At 42.4% G+C, this 9,457-nt stretch overlaps 1 protein-coding gene across 1 annotated transcript in view; it reads left to right on the top strand.

Moving 5' to 3' along the window:
• The first annotated feature begins 137 nt into the window (after positions 1–137).
• The window catches only part of LOC110506753 (E3 ubiquitin-protein ligase AMFR), a 37,810-nt gene continuing 28,490 nt past the window's right edge, over positions 138–9,457 (top strand). The window contains exon 1 of the mRNA XM_036963303.1: positions 138–156. The gene's annotated coding sequence lies outside the window, so the exon portion shown is untranslated. The remainder of the gene's footprint in view (positions 157–9,457) is intronic.

The raw sequence follows: 9,457 nt of genomic DNA, 5'->3' as shown, positions 1-9,457 counted from the left end.
GCGCACCAAAATCTATGTAAACTAACCTGATTGGTTTAGCATGTTTGGCGGAAGTAGTAGCAAATAAGATTCCGGCTGTTCACACACCTTTGAAGTAGTACAGCACCTTACGCCTCTATCACACCGACAGTGTTCTTGGGATTTGGCACACCAGAAGTAAGGCTACATTCAAAACAAAATCAAACTTTATTTGTCACGTGCTTGGCAAACAACAGCTGTAGACTAACAGTGAAATGCATACTTACGCTCCCTTCCCAACAATGTAGAGAAAAACAGAAAAATAATAACGAGGAATACATAAACAATAACTTGTGGGGTACCAGTTCCGACTCGATGTGCAGGGGCACGAGGTAATTGAGATAGATATGTGCTTATAGGTAGGGATAAAGTGACTTGAAAAATATAATAAACAATAGCAGCAGCATATGTGATGAGTCAAATGCAGTCTCTCAAAGGGGGTCAATGCAGATAGTCTGGGTAGTTATTTGGTTAACTATTTAGCAGTCTTATGGTATTGGGGTAGAAGCTGTTCAGGGTCCAGTTGGTTCCAGACTTGGTGCATCAGTACCACTTTCAGTAGGGTAGATGAAAGAACACTGTTTGCCTTGCAGCATTGCTTTGCACAGGCAGTTGCAATGCATTCTATGTTCTGTGTGGTGCATAGGTTGGATATATCCAAGGTGTGCATCAAATTGTATGTGTAGACTTAACATAAATAGTAGCAAAATGGCAATGTTTAACTTTTGTTGAACACATATCCAGTAAAAATGTTGGATTACATAATGAACAAGTTTGACTGCAGAATTTATTACCCAGCATTGATGCAATGATGGTGTCGGTCCATGTTTTTAAAAGAATATAGGAATTTTAGCTTCTCTTGTGCCAAGTTTGAGAGTGAAACTCTGTTCCACCACCTAATACAGAAAATACATGTATGTCCCTGGCTGGTAATGACTAACCATCACCAGGTTTGTCAAGCTCCTATTTATTTGCTACATAATCAAATAACATTGTATTTGTCACATGCGCCGAATAGAACAGGTGTAGACTTTACTGTGAAATCCTTACGAGCCCTTTCCCAATAATGCAGACTTAAAAAGTAAGACAAATTTACATTTTTTTTAAAGGAAATAGTGACAAGATAAAATAGCAATAATGAGAATGAATACAAGGAGTACCGGTACCGAGTCAATGTGCAGGGGTACGAGGTAGTATGTACAGTTGAAGTCGGAAGTTTACATACACTTTAGCCAATTGCATTTAAACTCAGTTTTTCACAATTCCTGACATTTAATCCTAGTAACAATTCCCTGTCTTAGGTCAGTTAGGATCACCACTTTATTTTAAGAATGTGAAATGTCAGAATAATGGTAGAGAGAATGATTTATTTCAGCTTTTATTTCTTTCATCACATTCCCAGTGGGTCAGACGTTTACATACACTCAATTAGTATTTGGCAGCATTGCTTGGGTCAAACATTTTGGGTAGCCTTCTACAAGCTTCCCATAATAAGTTGGGTGAATTGTGGCCCATTCCTCCTGACAGAGCTGGTGTAACTGCGTCACGTTTGTAGGCGTCCTTGCTCACACACGCTTTTCAGTTCTGCCCACAAATTTTCTATGGGATTGAGGTCAGGGCTTTGTGATGGCCACTCCAATACCTTGACTTTGTTGTCCTTGAGCCATTTTCGCCGCAACTTTGGAAGTATGCTTGGGGTCATTGTCCATTTGGAAGACCCATTTGCGACCAAGCTTTATCTTCCTGACTGATGTCTTGTGCTGTTGCTTCAATATATCCACATAATATTCCTTCCACATGATGCCATATATTTTGTGAAGTGTACCAGTCCCTTCTGCAGCAAAGCACCCCCACAACATGATGCTGCCATCCCCGTGCTTCACGGTTGGGATGGTGTTCTTCAGCTTGCAAGTCTCCCCCTTTTTCCTCCAAACATAACGATGGTCATTAAGGCCAAACAGTTCTATTTTTGTTTCATCAGACCAGAGGACATTTCTCCAAAAGTACGATCTTTGTCCCCATGTGCAGTTGCAAACTGTAGTCTGGCTTTTTTATGGCGGTTTTGGAGCAGTGGCTTCTTCCTTGCTGAGCGGCCTTTCAGGTTATGTCGATATGGGACTTGTTTTACTGTGGATACTTTTGTACCCGTTTCCTCCAGCATCGTCACAAGGTCCTTTGATATTCTACGATTGATTTGCACTTTTCGCACCAAAGTACGTTAATCTCTAGGAGACAGAAGGCGTCTCCTTCCTGAGCGGTATGACGGCTGTGTGGTCCCATGGTGTTCATACTTTTGTTTGTACAGGTGAACATGGTACCTTCAGGCGTTTGGAAATTGCTCCCAAGGATGAACCAGACTTATGGAGGTCTACAATTTTTTTCTGAGGTCTTGGCTGATTTCTTTTGATTTCCCCATGATTTCAAGCAACAAGGCACTGAGTTTGAAGGTAGGCCTTGAAATTCCTCCACAGGTACACCTCCAATTGACTGAAATTATGTCAATTAGACCATCAGGAGCTTCTAAAACCATTACATACTTTTTGGTGAATTTTCCAAGCTGTTTAAAGGCAGTCAACTTAGAGTATCTAATATTTTGACCCACTGGTATTGTGATACAGTGAATTATAAGTGAAATAATCTGTCTGGAAACAATTGTTAGAAATATTACTTGTGTCATGCATTAAGTAGATGTCCTAACCGACTTTCCAAAACTATAGTTTGTGAACAAGAAATTTGTGGAGTGGTTGAAAAACAAGTTTTAATGACTTCAAGCATGATTTCTTAATGACTACCTCATCTCTGTACCCCACACATAAAATTATCTGTAAGGTTCCTCAGTCGCAGGTGAATTTCAAACACCGATTCAACCACAAAGACCAGGGAGGTTTTTCAAATGCCTTCACCTTTTCAGCACTCCAATAACCTATAACACAAGGCCAAATCTACACTGGAGTTGCTTACCAAGAAGACAGTGAATGTTCCTGAGTGGCTGAGTTACAGTTTTGAAAATCTATGGCAAGACCTGAAAAAGGTTTGTCTGGCAATGATCAACAACTAGAGCTTGAAGAATTTTGAAAATAATAATGGGGAAATGTTGCACAATCCATGTTTGGAAAGCTCTTATAGACTTACCCAGAAAGCCTCACAGCTGTCATCACTGCTTAAGGTGCTTCTACAAAGTATTGACTCAGGGGTGGGAATACTTATGTAAATGAGAGATTTGTTTCAATGTCAAATTTGCAAACGTTTCTAAACTTGTTTTCACTGTGTCATTATGATGTATTGTTTGTAGATGGGTGAGAAAAAAAAAATCTATTTAATCCATTTTGAATTCAGGCTGTAACGCAACAAAATGTGCAATACCTCTATGGGTATGAATACTTTCTGTAGGCACGGTATTTCAGTCTTTTTGATGGGATTTTAATCCCACTACAGCCTTGTAACGCCTACATCCCACCTACACTATTGTCTACGGAACAGACTGGTAGTACTATTCTTTTGTGAGATCTTCCTGTAGGGAAGTCAGTGGTCCCATTTTTTCCCAAAGCAGACATTCTTGGGCGTCTCAGGAATCCCTCTGTTTGGAAGAGTGTCCCAGGTTGCATCCCAAATGCGCCCTATTGCACAACTTTTGATCAGAGCCCTATATCCCCTAGTCAAAAGTAGTGCACTAAATATGGATGTGGTGCTATTTGGGACCCTACCCAAAGCAAGCTGTGTGTTCCAGGGAGATTGATGTGTGCTGTATGGAGATGTTTATGCCTAGGCAGGCAGGCAGCGAGGCAGGCAGGCAGAGAGGCAGGCTTGACGAACACCCACCCAGAAGCATAGTGGGGTCTGTATAATGACTCACTTCTGAGCTTGGCTCATCTAGTGCTTTAGCTCCTGCTGCCTCCAGCTGACATGGAGATATAGTGGAGTGTGAAGAGGATCTCACACAGGGCGAACCAGAAGAGGTGTGTGTGTGTGACTGTTTAGTTATCGACAGTGCTTGCTTACACAGCGTGTTTCAGGAGGTCCAGGGGTGCTAAGTGCAAATGCTGCTGTCTGCTCTGGCTCAGCCCTTCGTTGAGTTTCCGGTTCAGGAGCTGAGATTTATGCCTGATGCCTTTTACTTCCTGTTGTTGCTGTCCTTTCAAAAAGCTTTCACAACCTTCTTATGACTGCAGGGAAACAGTCTAAGCTGGTAGAACAGAAACATGAAAACCAAAACTGTTCTCTGTCCCTGAAAAGCCCCTCACAAGGGATTTTACCAGACATGACTTGTAATCAGACTACATATATGCAGAACTACATCATAAAACCCACGTTTGGCCTGTCATTTGATATCTACACCTGACATCATAGGGGACTCCCTATTCATGTTTCCCTGCGTTGTAGCTGGGTTTGATCATGTTCCTCCTTGTGCATAATGTGCTAAATGTTGTGGGTGGAGAGTTGTTTGGGTGAGTGACCTCCTGGTTCTGTATAGGGGTTTGGTCTTGGAGAGAATGTGTCATTCAGTATCTGCAGGGTATATTTTACTCACTCACTGATCCAAGCTGACTGCCTTGCCTTTTTGATGTGGTTCTACTGCCTCCACTGACAGAGGAGAATCTACTTATTGTCAATCTGGGACTGTTGTGGTGTGGGTACGTTGACTGTGTGTAGTTGTTCCCCCTCTCCTTTGTTTTGAAAATGTCAGGGCAAAGATTACTGCAAGCAGTTGATGTAACTATGGCAACCCATGACTGAACGGACATGTTGGCGATGTGAGCTGTCAGTAGCCATCAGGTCGCAGGTAGGAGCGAGGGGACTAGGGGTAGATTCCAAGAATTTTGTTTCGGACCGGGAGAGGCTAAGCTGGCCCTAGATATGTGCCTGCAGGCAGGCAGCCTTGGCTACATGGAGCGTCCAGAGACAGTGGGTTGAGAAGATGAGGGAGGCTGTAACCAATAAGTTGATAGATGAGGCTGGAGATGGCCTCTGTCATGCTCCTTCTCTAGTTACCCTCCAGCAGGTCTGTCTGGGGTCAGAGGCTCCTCTCCTCTCTGGGTGAAACCTCTCTAATGCTGCTGCCTACTGATACAGACCTCCTGACCCCAACACACACACACACACACACAATTCAGCGTCGCCCACTGTGTTTGTGTATTGGAGAGAATCCAGATGCCGTGCTAATGAGATACATGTGAAGTTGATACATCACCAAGTAAACCAGGCAGCAGGGACACACCACCTAACTTCTGCAACGGTGTGTGTGTCTTTTGATTGTACATAGTAGGTTTGCATGTGATACCCAGGCACTAAAGCACTGGCATACTGTCTCTATACCACACATACAGCCCTGGTCCTCACACTGACCACCCTTTGGTGTTTCTTAGGACTTTTAGTACACAGTTCTGTACACAAGCACAAGTAGACATGTGTCCACACACTCCATCAAACTAACATGGCCCATCCTGTTTAGTCTGAGAAACTCATGTTTCTGTAATCATTCATGTGGGGACTGGCTGCATGGAGAAGATGGTCTGACATCACTAACCTATTTATTATCCACAGGTGCTCCATGTAAAATGGATGGATCATAGTCTGCTACATGCATTGACATTGAGATGTATGATAAAGGTGAATCAGGTATGAGGCTGTGTGCGCACAAGAGGGTCTTTCTCCTCTCTCTATGAGACCGCTTGGCTGGAGGTGACCTTGGTACTGCTGAACAGGCAGAGGTGTTTGCCTTTGTACCCGTCTCTGCCTGCCTGCCTTGGGTGGCTGCAGCCTGTATTGACTGGTGTTAATCGAATGGATGTGGTCTGGAGGACAGGACAAATGACAGGTGGCTATAGAGGGGATGTCACAGTAGCAGGAAGTCAGACATGGATATGGGGTCATCTGGAAGCCAAGGGCTTAGCCTGCTCACAAATGACCATTAACACCACCACATTTACTTGCCTACTGTGACCCTAATAATCTGACCATGATCATGAAAAGCTATGCCATTATTCTACCTTGTCATTTCACTGTACATTGTAGTTTCTATATCCCTTTCTCCCACAGTGGGTTTGCTTTTCTGTGTACTAGAAGTTGTTTCAAAACCTGACGAGATCTCAGTAAATCCTTCCTTGTCTGAGGGAGAGAATAGGAAGGATAGCAGGCTGGTGTGGTAATCCATGTTTGATAGCAGAGCATCTTCTCGTTAGCCTGCAGTCATCTCATGCCAAGCATATTCTTATGACAAATATTTGTATTTATTGTTGCAATAATCAAGACCTACTTGTGTAAATGATGAGTGATGATTTGGTTGTTACTAAGAACATTAATTGTCAGTTCTGTTTGATGCCAGCCATTTCATTTTTAAGGCTCCCTCTGGCAGCCCAATAAAGAGAGAGATGTTTCAGTTTATTGCGAGTGAAGGAAAGAGCCAAATGGTTTTTCTCAAGGCTAGGAAGTGTTCACACCCTAACCCGACCTGTAAAATCCACCAGACTTCAATCAAATTGTATTTGTCACATGACTTTACCTTGAAATGCTTACTTACAAGCCCTTAACCAACAATGCTGTTTTAGGCAAAATATTACTAAATAAACTAAAGTAAAAAATAAAAGGGCAACAATAAAATAACAATAACGAGGCTATATAGGGTAGAGGTCGACCGATTATGATTTTTCAACGCCAATACCGATTTATTGGAGGACCCAAAAAAAGCAGATACCGATTAATCGCCAATTGTTTTATTTATCTTTTTATGTATGTTTGTATGTATGTATGTATGTATGAATGAATGAAATGTATATATGTGTAATAATGACAATTACAACAATACTGAATTAACACTTATTTTAACTTATTATAATACATCAATAAAATCAATTTTGCCTCCAATAAATAATGAAACATGTTCAATTTGGCTTCAATAATGCAAAAACAACGTGTTGGAGAAGAAAGTAAAAGTGCAATATGTGCTATGTAAGAAAGCTAACGTTTAAGTTCCTTGCTCAGAACATGACAACATATGAAAGATGGTGGTTCCTTTTAACATGAGTCTTCAATATTCCCAGGTAAGAAGTTTTAGGTTGTAGTTATTATAGGAGTATTTCTCTCTATACCATATGTATTTCATATACCTTTGACTATTGGATGTTCTAATAGATACTTTAGTATTGCCAGCCTAATCTCGGGAGTTGATAGGCTTGAAGTCATAAACAGTGCAATGCTTGAAGCACAGCGAAGAGCTGACGACAAATGCACGAAAGTGATGTTTGAATGAATGCTTACGAGCCTGCTGCTGCCTACCACCGCTCAGACTGCTCTATCAAATCATAGACTTAATTATAATATAGTAACACACAGAAATACGAGCCTTAGGTCATTAATATGATCAAACATGTTAACTATCATTTCTAAAACAGAACGTTTATTCTTTCAGTGAAATACGGAACTGTTCCGTATTTTATCTAACGGGTGGCATCCATAAGTCTAAATATTGCTGTTACTTTGCACAACCTTCAATGTTATGTCATAATTATGTTAAATTCTGGCAAATTAATTACGGTGTTTGTTAGGAAGAAATGGTCTTCACACAGTTCAACGAGCCAGGTGGCTCAAACTGCTGCATATACCCTGACTCTGCTTGCACAGAACGCAAGAGAAGTGACACCATTTCCCTTGTTAAAAGAAATTCATGATAGCAGGCAATTTTAACTAAATATGTAGGTTTAAAAATGTATACTTGTGTCACTTGATTTTAAGAAAGGCGTTGATGTTTATGGTTAGGTACACATTGGTGCAAAGACAATGCTTTTTTTTTGCGAATGCGCTTGTTAAATCACCTGTTTGGCGAAATAGGCTGTGATTCAATGACAAATTAACAGGCACCGCATCGATTATATGCAACCATGTGTAGTTAACTAGTGATTATGTTAAGATTGGTTGTTTATTATAAGATGCTATATTTGTATAGCATGCTAATGCTAGCTACTTTGGCTCCTTGCTGCACTCACACAACAGGTAGTCAGCCTGCCACGCAGTCTCCTCGTGGAGTGCAATGTAATCGGTGTCAGAAAATGCGGCCATTCCGATTAATCGGTCAACCTCTAATATAGGGGCTACCAGTACATGAAGGTAAGTAAAGTGACTATGCATAGATGATAAACAGCAAGTAGCAGCAGCGTAAAAAAAATAAAATGTGGCGGGGGTCAATGCAAATAGTCTGGATAGCCATTTGATTAGCTGTTTAGCAGTCTTATGGCTTGGGGGTACAAGCTGTTGAGAAGCCTTTTGGATCTAGACTTGGCGCTCTTGTACCGCTTGCCATGCGGTTGCAGAGAGAACAGTCTGGCTGGAGTCTGACAATTTTTAGGGCCTTCCTCTGACACCGCCTGGTATAGAGTTCCTGGATGGCAGGAAGCTTGGCCCCAGTGATGTATTGGGCTGTTTGCACTACCCTCTGTAGTGCCTTGCGGTCGGAGGCCGAGCAGTTGCCATACCAGGCAGTGATGCATGCAGTCAGGATGCTCTCGATGGTGCAGCAGTAGAACCTTTTGAGGATCTGGAGAACCATGCTAAATCTTTTCAGTCTCCTGAGGGGGGAATAGGTTTTGTCGTGCCCTTTTCACGACTATCTTGGTGTTCTTGGATTGTTGGTGATGTGGACACCAATGAACTTGAAGCTCTCAACCTGCTCCACTGCAGCCCCTTCGATGAGAATGGGGGACATGCTAGGTCCACTTTTTCTTGTAGTCCACAATCATCTCCTTTGTCTTGATCACGTTGAGGGATAGGTTGATGTCCTGGCAATACATGGCCAGGTCTCTGACCTCCCTATAGGCTGTCATGTTGTTGTTGGTGATCAGGCCTACCACTGTTGTACTATCAGCAAATTTAATGATGGTGTTGGTGTTGTGCCTGGCCGTGCAGTCATGAGTGAACATGGAGTACAGGAGGGGACTGAGCACGCACCCCTGAGTGGCCCCTGTGTTGAGGATCAACGTGGCGGATGTGTTGTTACCTACCCTTACCATCTGGGGGCGGCCCGTCAGGCAGTACAGGATCCAGTTGCAGTGGGAGGTGTTTAGTCCCAGGGTCTTTAGCTTATTGATGAGCTTTGAGGGCACTATGGTGTTGAACGCCGAGCTGTGGTCAATGAATAGCATTCTCACATAGGTGTTCCTTTTGTCCAGGTGGGAAAGATCTGTTGGTGCTTTATGCAAATTGGAGTGGGTATAGGGTTTCTGGGATAATGGTGTTGTAAGCCATGACCAGCCTTTCAAAGCACTTCATGGCTACAGACTTGAGTGCAACGGGTCAGTAGTCATTTAGGCAGGTTTCCTTAGTGTTCTTGGGCACAGGAACTGGTGGTCTGCTTAAAACATTTTGTTATTACAGACTTGGACAGGGAGAGGTTGAAAATGTCAGTGAAGACACTTGCCAGTTTTTATTTATTTATTTTTTATTTTACCTT

This window comes from Oncorhynchus mykiss, chromosome 26 (genome assembly GCF_013265735.2).
Source record: "Oncorhynchus mykiss isolate Arlee chromosome 26, USDA_OmykA_1.1, whole genome shotgun sequence".
Classification (NCBI taxonomy): Eukaryota; Metazoa; Chordata; class Actinopteri; order Salmoniformes; family Salmonidae; genus Oncorhynchus; species Oncorhynchus mykiss.
The sequence above is the reverse complement of the archived record's forward strand: the minus strand, read 5'-3'. Positions and strand labels throughout refer to the sequence as shown.